Consider the following 9,537-nt stretch of genomic DNA (forward strand, 5'->3'; position numbering starts at 1 on the left):
GTTTGGGGGGGGGGGTGGATAAAGTGCAGAAAGAAGTAGGCACAGGACATCTCATGTAGGACCTTAAGTGTTGTTCTAAGTTTTCCAGGCTTGTCTTGTAAGCTTTGGGGAAGCTATTAATGTTCATGTCAAATGACACAGTTCTCCTTTAGGAGGCTCATTATGTGACAACAGCAAGTGGTTCAACAGGATATGTTATTTAGAAATTAAATAAATCACAACATAATATTTTAAATTATTTGATATACTTCTATGTGCTGAAAGTATAAAATCATAGACTAGAAGGACAGACTCCTCTGAAAAGGGGGAGGTAGGAAAGGAACAGGGGATGGAAATGACAGGGACACAAACTTTATTAAAATTTATGAAGGTAAAATGAGAAATAGTTGTTAATTTGGCTGGTGTATACATGGGTATTTTTTATCATTATTATTGTTATTACCCTTCTGAATCGTATAACTTTTCAAGAGAAAAACATTGATATTCCTGCAGCTGTTAGTTGGGAAGAGGGCTGGACTGGGAGGGTCCCATGATGGAAGCAAGAGATTAAGGGGATCTGAACGAGGCAGGAAGTGGTAATATTAGGACGAGCTTGTTACGGCTGGTGATGGTGGAGTGGAGGGAGGGAGGAAAAGGGTTTAGGAGGCAACTTAATTTTTATCTTGGGTGACGGTACAGTGGCGCTGGTGATGACGTAGGTCTACACTGGAGAATGAGCGACTCTGAGGTGCTAGGTAATGACTTGATCTTTAGAGAGATGTAGGTGGAGACGTCTAGTAAGTTACTACATGAAAAGTTCAGGAGTCCAGGAGAGTTGTGGGCTGGAGACTTAAATTCAAGAGCCAGAAGAAGGGGATACATTTTCCAGGGCAGCAGACAGAGGAGAAAAGGGCCACAGAGAGAGTATTCTGGATTTCTTAGCAGACGACCAGGTCTTTGATGGCAATGGGGAACTCAGAAGCGGGGGTACAAGGTAATTACTGTGACAGGAACTCCTAGGTTTACACGTGTTGCTTAGTTGAATTCCCATAACAACCTTCTCAAGCTGTGACCCCATTTTACAGAAGAAGAAACTGAGAGGCAGAGAAATGAGGTCATTTGTCCACGGTCTGATTCACTCTAGGAACACAAGTGGTCTGGATCCAGTTGATGGTGCTCACAGGGACAGTGGGAATAGGTGATACCAGAAGGAAGAGGAGTCTTCTGCCCCTTCACCATGCTCTTTTCTAGTTGGGCTTTTGTTCTCCTCGGTGTGAAGACTTGACTTTGGAGAATGTCAGCTGAAGACTTCCAGCATTCCAAACGCCAGGAAGTGTTTTTACATCCTCTAATTTTGATATCACATTAAACAATGTGATGTTGCATCACACAACAAACTGCTACATAAAGAAGGAAGTGGGTACTGAGTCCTTGCCCACAGTGAAATAATGGGCATTCCAAGGAGAACGTTCTCAACGTTGTTCAATCATACATGCACTCACACACATTCAAGAAATGATAATTCAAAAATCCTAGTGAATTCTAGATAACTCTTTTATTTTAGAAGCGCACTCCTTGCTTTATTGGAATATGATGCATTGGGGTGGAAGTATGTGGGAGTAGACAGGGCTGACCTTGGATGAGAGAACAGGGGTCATAGCAGCAGCATCTTTGCCCTGCAGGATTAGATATAGTCTCCCATCCTTCTGCAATTCAATAAATTGTTAAGACACTAAAAACTCAATAGTCTTGGTGACCAAAACTTGTCAATATGGAGTTTGTTTCTGTGATGTTTAACATCATTTCTCTAGGTTTAAAATGGATTATTTGCTCTCTTTTTCCCATTACTGTATAAGAAGATGACACTTTTTGCTACATTATAAATGTTAATGGGGGAGGATAGAGAATTTAAACAGCAAAAGCATGCAGAATGGAGACTGTGAGCTGAATTATTTTAATTTTGGCTTGAGTTCTATGTTTGAGTCCCTGTTATTTTGATCTAATTTGGGGAGGAAGGAGTGTTGAATTTAGACATTTGGTATTTGCTTCAGTAACTTCAACTATTTCTTTCTAATCAATTTTACTTCAAGGCTTAGTATAAAGTATTAAATTCTGTATGTGATCCTGTCCTACTGTTTTCTGCACTTCTACCATAAACATCTTAAGAAATAAAGAGAAGTATGAAAAAAGAAAATATAATTTATATTCTTTGAGATTAGAATTTCATTACTTACCCAGAGGCAGTGTTTCAGCAGTCATTTCCAAGTACTCCTTTAAATGAGATTTAAGTGTATCACATTTAAAATAGATACTTAAAAATAATTACTATAAGAGTAATTTGGTATCATTTTAAAAATTAAGGAGAATATGTCCTAGAATGGATCACTATCTGTCTATCCTATATTTAAGTGACATTGAGATTGTTAAAGCTCTCTTCCCTTATATAGACTCCATTTTCTTCCAAAAGTTTGTAATATTTACAACAATCTAAATCCTGACTACTTCATAGGGTCTAGGTGCCATATGGAGCCATTTCCCAGAGACATAATTTGAAAGTGTCCACGGTTTTTTTTTATTTTTTTTATGTTCAGTGTTTTTTTTGTTTTGTTTTGTTTTGTTTTGTTTTTTTCTCAATGACCCTAATTAACCAATCAGGGTGAAGGAAAGAACAAGGTTAAAACGATTCGGTTTTCAGGTTTAAAGGAGAAAATATTATATATTTCTGCTTCTACCTATGAAAAAACCCAAAGCTTTTCAATGTTTTTGCTCAGGTAAAATGTCATTCAACATATTTTAGGAGGCAGCCCAAAAACTCAAAGAGAAAACCTGCATGTTTTGCTATGTTGGCCACTTACAGATTTTAATCTTTCATCATTTCACATGAGTTTTTTATATTTACAGGAAGGCAAATACTCTGTGCGTTCCAGATGCCATTATATTATTATAACTGTCGTTTGGAAGTGGGCTGAATGATTTGGATGGGGAAAATCCCTATCTGGAATTTTAATCCGTAGAGAGCAAAACTGTCTGCTAATATACACATTTTCATTGTGAATAAACTTTTCCCATCTAAACATGATGCATGATTAGCAGTTTTATAAATAGTAAAACTTTTATTTGGGGGTAGCTAAGTTTAGTCTTCCTGGTCAAGTTCATGTTTCTTTTTTTTTTTTTTTGGTTTGACTTTATACAGACATGGAGGTTGGCATTAAGTGATTAATTATAATGTTTTATTACACTGAAATCATAGATTTCCATCAAGGGAAGATTGGAAATTACCATGTCAAGTTCCCTCACTTGATAAATTGGTGACAGAGGACTTCCTCAACGTCACTCAATGTGAAAGCTAACCTCAGGTGAGGGTCATTTCCACTGGAGTAGACTGACAAAGCCTGGATGAAGGGCAGGCAAATCGGATGAGATGACTGAGCCCTGCTTGGTGATGACCAAGGAACAGAAGGTCCCAACCAGCCAGTACTGTCTGTCAGTACTTGGAAGATAGGCACCATGATGCAACATTGCGAGGGGGAAGACACCTGAACCGACATATTTCAGCTATCCCCTCACAATGGGGGTTGTGAGTAGCTATAGAAAAAAAAAATGTAATGACATTTCTTACAGCCTGAGATTTGAAGGGTTTATATGTCCTGTGAGTCATTTAGATGAGAAAATATCTTCACAGGTTGACCAGATGTTCATCTGTTTGGAATGGGGTATAAATAAGTAGACTCTCCTAAGGTTCTTGATCAAAATCAATCCTTACCTTATGTTACTTACATGATCATCCTGTCAGTTACCCAAGTAAGAACCTTCACTCCTTTTACTCCTGCTTGCAGTCTATTGTGAGCTTACAAATTATTGGATTCAGTTTTTCCTTTTCTGTTTTCTTCACTTGTTTGGGATCCTGAAAAGTTTTTTTCTCTGAAGATTTTAACTTGACCTCCGGTAGTCAGTACATTGATAGTATGTAATGTGCCATGTCTTCTGGTACCCACATTCATGTGTGGCCTCCTGCCATGTGACTGGGTATTGCTATGTGACCAGGTATGGTCAATTGCTACATGACCAGATATGGCAAACCCTGGTTGTTGCATCAACCAGGGTTGATGCAACAGGAGACCGGATAAGCACTTGCACATTGGGACTTGCCCTGTTGGAACTCTCCTCCTTGGAATTCAGCTGGCACACCATGAGGCAACCCAAGCATTCATAAAAAAAGGCCAGCAAGAAGGAACACGGAGGTCCCACGCTGATGCACCTGAGCTCCCAGCTGGCAGCAACAACAATCAACCAAGTCAGCGAGCCATCTTGAATGTTCCAGCCTGGTGTAAGCCTCCAAATGTCTACAGCTGAAAGCATGTGGAGCAGAAGAGTCTCCCTGCTGAGCCCAATCAATTATAAAATCATGAGACATAGTAAAACATTTGTTTGTTTGGGTTGTTGTAGGTTATGCCACTAAGGTCTGGGGTGGTTAGTTATGCAGCAATTGACAAAGAAAATGTCTTACTCTTTTTTTTCTATCTATCTTCTTTCTCACCCCACTTCCCTTTGTAACAAGCCTACCTTTACATCGTCTTCTCTTACTCCTCCTTGGATGCCCTGCTTCCCTTATTGGGGGAATGCTCACCATTCCCAGTTCCATGGCTGTCTTTCTTCTGTTTGTTGTGGCCTCTCCTGAATTACCCATCAGTGCCTCCTATGAGCCAATTCATCTCCCAAAGGCCTAAGCTTCATAAAACCCCCGGGCTGGTAAGCTTTGCTTCGTAGCCCTGGGGGCTCCTTCACTGCTACCTTTCTTGCTTATTCTTGGCTCTTCCCTCTCTGCTCCTGCTCTGTGGATTGCTATCTCGCAGAGTGTCATTCCGTGTTCTTATAATGCCTGGCACAAAACGAATATGTGTCTGTTGAGTTGAATTCTTTAAGTTGTACAGCATAGAACACAGGGCTTTTGTAAGTACAAGCATCACACTGAGTAGGAAAAACCAATGAGCTGCATAGGAAATCACAGGGTAGAGCTAGAATTACCGAAGTCAGAAAACAAAGAGCAAAGAAACAACGTAATAACAGTCTTCATATATTGCCGAACACTTTGTAACACTGGTGTTTAAAGAACATGATTGACACTAGGCTTGTGAGTTTCATAATTTTTACAACATATAAGTACAATGTTTCTGAGGACATGATTAAATTCTACAAAGTATTTCCAAAGGGTAAACTGATATATTTAAAGTCAGGTAGATAAGTACAAAGGCAGATAAATAGATAGATGGAGAGATAATAGGTAGATAGAGTCTTAGTATAACTTACTGAGGACTACACCTTGGAGTAGTATCATTAATGGCTGAATGAAAAACAAACTAATCCTTACATGTTAAGGATGAGGGTTGTGCAACATTGTTTCCCTGCACAGAACACTTGACACTAGATGACAGATATAGATAGATAGATAGATAGATAGATAGATAGATAGATAGATAGATGATAGATAGATAGATATGAGTATAATTGCTTTACAATGTTGCATTAGTTTCTGCTGTACAATGAAATGAATAAGCTATATGTACACATATATCCCCTCTCTCTTGGACCTCCCTCCCACCCACCTAGGTCACCAGAGAACACCGAGCTGAGCTCTCTGTGCTATACAGCATATTCCCACTAGCTATCAAGTTTACACATGGTAGTGTATTTATGTCAAACCTAATCTCCCAATTCATCCCACCTTCCCCTTTCCCCCCACCCCATGTCCACATGTCCATTCTCTGCCTCTGTGGCAGATATATTTTTGAAAGGTGCCCCTGATGAGTAAAGATTTCAGTGTGCTACAGGGACTGTCTTCCTGGCTTTGCTCAGTCCAGGGTCTAGTCTGTGGGTCTTATTTCTGGTGTAAGAGTCACGTGGTCCAGGATGACTTGTGAGTATACTCATGTCAAACAATATTGTTTTGGGAGCCTCTAATTGCTCAATTTCCATGTTTTGCAGCAAGATAGAATTTCATAGAAAATAAAAAAGAGACTAAGAACTCCAGTGGGAGAGGATGAGATGGCCCATCATTCTTCTATTCATTTCATTGCGTCTGCTGCTCCAGCCCATTGTCTTCGTGCCTTTGTGTCCCCACAATGTCAGCCTAAGAGCCTGAGTCTCTTTCTCCCCTACAGCCTATTTAATTGGGGTCTTTCCTGTGCTCTTGGCCCTGGCAAGGATTTTAGTTTCAAATGGATTTTTAGCTTGGGTAAGAAATGAAGTATAGAGATACTAACTACTGTTAAAACCTTCCTATGCATTTTTAAAACAAATCTCAAACAAAACCTTTTATCAGTGGTGGCTTTAATGAATACCATGTAATTCCAAAAGACACAAAACAGTTTTAAGTTTTATTTGGCATTATGAAATTACTAGGCATTCACCTGATTATTATTTCTTTGACATTATTAAAAAGATAAAGCATACATCTGTGAATCAAGGAAATGGGAAAAATTGTTGAGTAGATGGAATGGGCTTTTAATAGGATTTTGAAGTCAAATAGCATTAAGATCTTCAAGGAAATAAGAATAGCTGAGGGGTTTAACATATGAAGTGGTTTAAGTCACCTTCAAGGTTGAGAGCCCCTTAGACCTAAATGGATTATCACTCCTCCAGTGTTCATCCTACAGCAAATTCCAAAATGCTTTCCACTTTCCTCAATTACTACATACTTTTAAAATATGTTAAAATACGTGGTCTAGAATGGCTTTCCAATTAGTTCACTGGACCTTCTTTGATATGGACCAGGATCCAAAGGTACTGACACTCCAGCTGGAATGGCTGCTAATCAAGGAATAAATAAAATGTGTCTTGGAAAATCACATTGCAATCTGATCCCTGTTCAGTCAGTGTTTATGACATTATAAACAATATTTTCCAAGCAGATAAAACAATTGTTTCAAGTACATTGTATCTTTCTTTTGGGAGAAGTAATAAAGAAAATGTTCTATGGGAGTTCCCTGGTGTCCAGTCGTTAGGATTCTGAGCTTTCACTGCCATGACCCGGGATCAATCCCTGAGTCTGGGCCACACTCCCAGGAAGTCACCTAGGCTACTAGAGGTACTAGCTCAGAATAAAGGAATATAGAATGGGTAGAAGGAGAGAGAGACAATGTATTAGTCATCCCAAGCTACTGTAATAAAATACCATTGACTGAGTGGCTGAAACAACAGGAATCTCATATTTCTGAAGGCTGGACATCCATGATGATGTTGTCAACAGATTCGGTTCTCACAGCAAGGCTTCTCTTCCTGGCGTGTAGACAATCACTTTCTCATTGTGTCCTGACATGGTACAGATAGAAGAAGAAAGCTCTATGTTTTCTATTCTCATAAGGGCACGTATGCCATTGCAGGGCCTCATCCTCATGACCTCATCTAAACCTAATCACTTCCAAAGGCCCCACCTCCAAATACCATCACAGTGGGCACCGAGGACTTCAACAAATAAATCTGTTGGCAGGACACAAAATTGAGTCCCTAATAGATGGAAAGTATCGGTTGTCATCCTAAACCCACTGCAGTTTCGGAAGTTTTAGTGTGTCACACTAATATCCTTCCTTCAACTCTCCCCAGGAAATGAGACTAACCAGATACAGTGAAATCTCTAGACTGCCTTGAGTGTGAGATGCCGACTCATAGCTGTATTCATCTTCAGGAATTATTCTGAAGGGAGATGTCTAACCCAAGGGGTAGAAAGGCCAAGCTCCTTTCCTTCAAGTTGGGGGAAACTCTGAAAGACAACTGCTTTTGCAAATGCAGTGCATTTAAAATTTACCTTCTGCTCAGTCCTGTCTGTTTCTCTCACTCCCTTTCAGGGATTATTCCTGAGAGCAGTCCCTGAACACAAATCTCTGCTCAGAGTCTGCTGCAGGGAATGCGACCTGCCACAAGAGGTGTGTAAGTAATCTTGGTCAGAGGGTGAACAGAGGAATGCTGAGAGCACTAACCACCCCCATTCTCCACCCCTCCCTGTATTCAAAAACTTTGACACAAAATTTTATATTTTTCTCACTAAAGAGGCATGGTAGGTGGGGCTAATGGCCAACTCTGGGAGGGCTTATGCCAAGGAGTACTTCCCAGAACTTCTGCTTCCAGTGTCCTTGTCCTCACAGTGGGACACAGCCACCCCTGCCTCTGCAGGAGATCCTCCAACACTAACAGCCTGAGAAGAAAGCCCCAAGAACCAACCGGATATACGCTTCTACATGAAAAGACCTGAAGAGGATAACCTCTGCCTGTAAGTTCTACCCTGGAAGTTTTTTTATCCTTCAATTTATTCTGGGTGTCTGGGTTGAGGATTGAAAGGCAACATATATGTAGTCTTAGAAAGCCTGAATGGGTTGACAGAATTTTTGGTCTTCTCTGAAAATTCATCTATTGATTTGACAAGACAGTTACATTTTGTGAAGCTTGGAATACCATAGTCGTCATTTCAAGACAACACAAAGCTGAAGCAAAGGCTTCAGGAGAAGCATTGATATGTCTGGTCACCTGGAACATTTCTCAGTCTCAGACTGGAGAAACATCCAGATGGCATCTAATCTGTCCACACTTGTCTATGAGGAAAGACTCCTAAGTGATGAGTTTCGTATATGCTTTTAGAACTCTCCAGAGAAGGACCACCTCCCCATTCGCCCCTACATTAGTGCTGGTCATAGCTCCAAGCTAAACTTCTCCTGGTACAATTAAAACTCACTGCAGGACGAGGGGAAGATGGCGGAAGAGTAAGACATGGAGATCACCTTCCTCCCCACAGATACACCAGAAATACATCTACACGTGGAACAACTCCTACAGAATACCTACTGAATGCTGCAGAAGACCTCAGATCTCCCAAAAGGCAAGAAGGTCCCCATGTACCTGGGTAGAGCAAAAGAAAAAAGCATAAACAGAGACAAAAGAATAGGGACGGGACCTGCACCAGTGGGAGGGAGCCGTGAAGGAGGAAAGGTTTCCACACACTAGGAAGCCCCTTCGCTGGCAGAGACTGCAGGTGGCAGAGGGGGAAGCTTCAGAGCCGTGGAGGAGAGCGCAGCCCCAGGGTGAGGAGGGCAAAGCGGAGAGATTCCCGCACAGAGGATTGGTGCTGACCGGCACTCACCAGCCCAAGAGGCTTGTCTGCTCACCCGCCGGGGCGGGCGGGGATGGGAGCTGAGGCTCGGGTTTCGGTCAGAGCACAGGGAGAGAACTGGGGTTGCCAGCTTGAACACAGCCTGCAGGGGTTTAGTGCACCATGGCTAGCTGGGAGGGAGTCTGGGGAAAAGTCTGGACCTGCCGAAGAGGAAAAAGACTTTTTCTTCCCTCTTTGTTTCCTGGTGCGCGAGGAGAGGAGATTAAGAGCGCTTCTTAAAGGAGCTCCAGAGACGGGCGTGAGCCGCGGCTAAAAGCGCAGACCCCAGAGACGTGAATGAGATGCTAAGGCTGCTGCTGCCACCACCAAGAAGCCTGTGTGCGAGCACAGGTCACTCTCCACACCCCAATTCCGGGGAGCCTGTGCAGCCCGCCACTGCCAGGGTCCCGGGATCCAGGGAC

The sequence above is a fragment of the Neophocaena asiaeorientalis genome, unplaced genomic scaffold, assembly GCF_003031525.2.
Source record: "Neophocaena asiaeorientalis asiaeorientalis breed wild unplaced genomic scaffold, Neophocaena_asiaeorientalis_V1.1 scaffold52, whole genome shotgun sequence".
In the NCBI taxonomy this organism is placed as follows: Eukaryota; Metazoa; Chordata; class Mammalia; order Artiodactyla; family Phocoenidae; genus Neophocaena; species Neophocaena asiaeorientalis.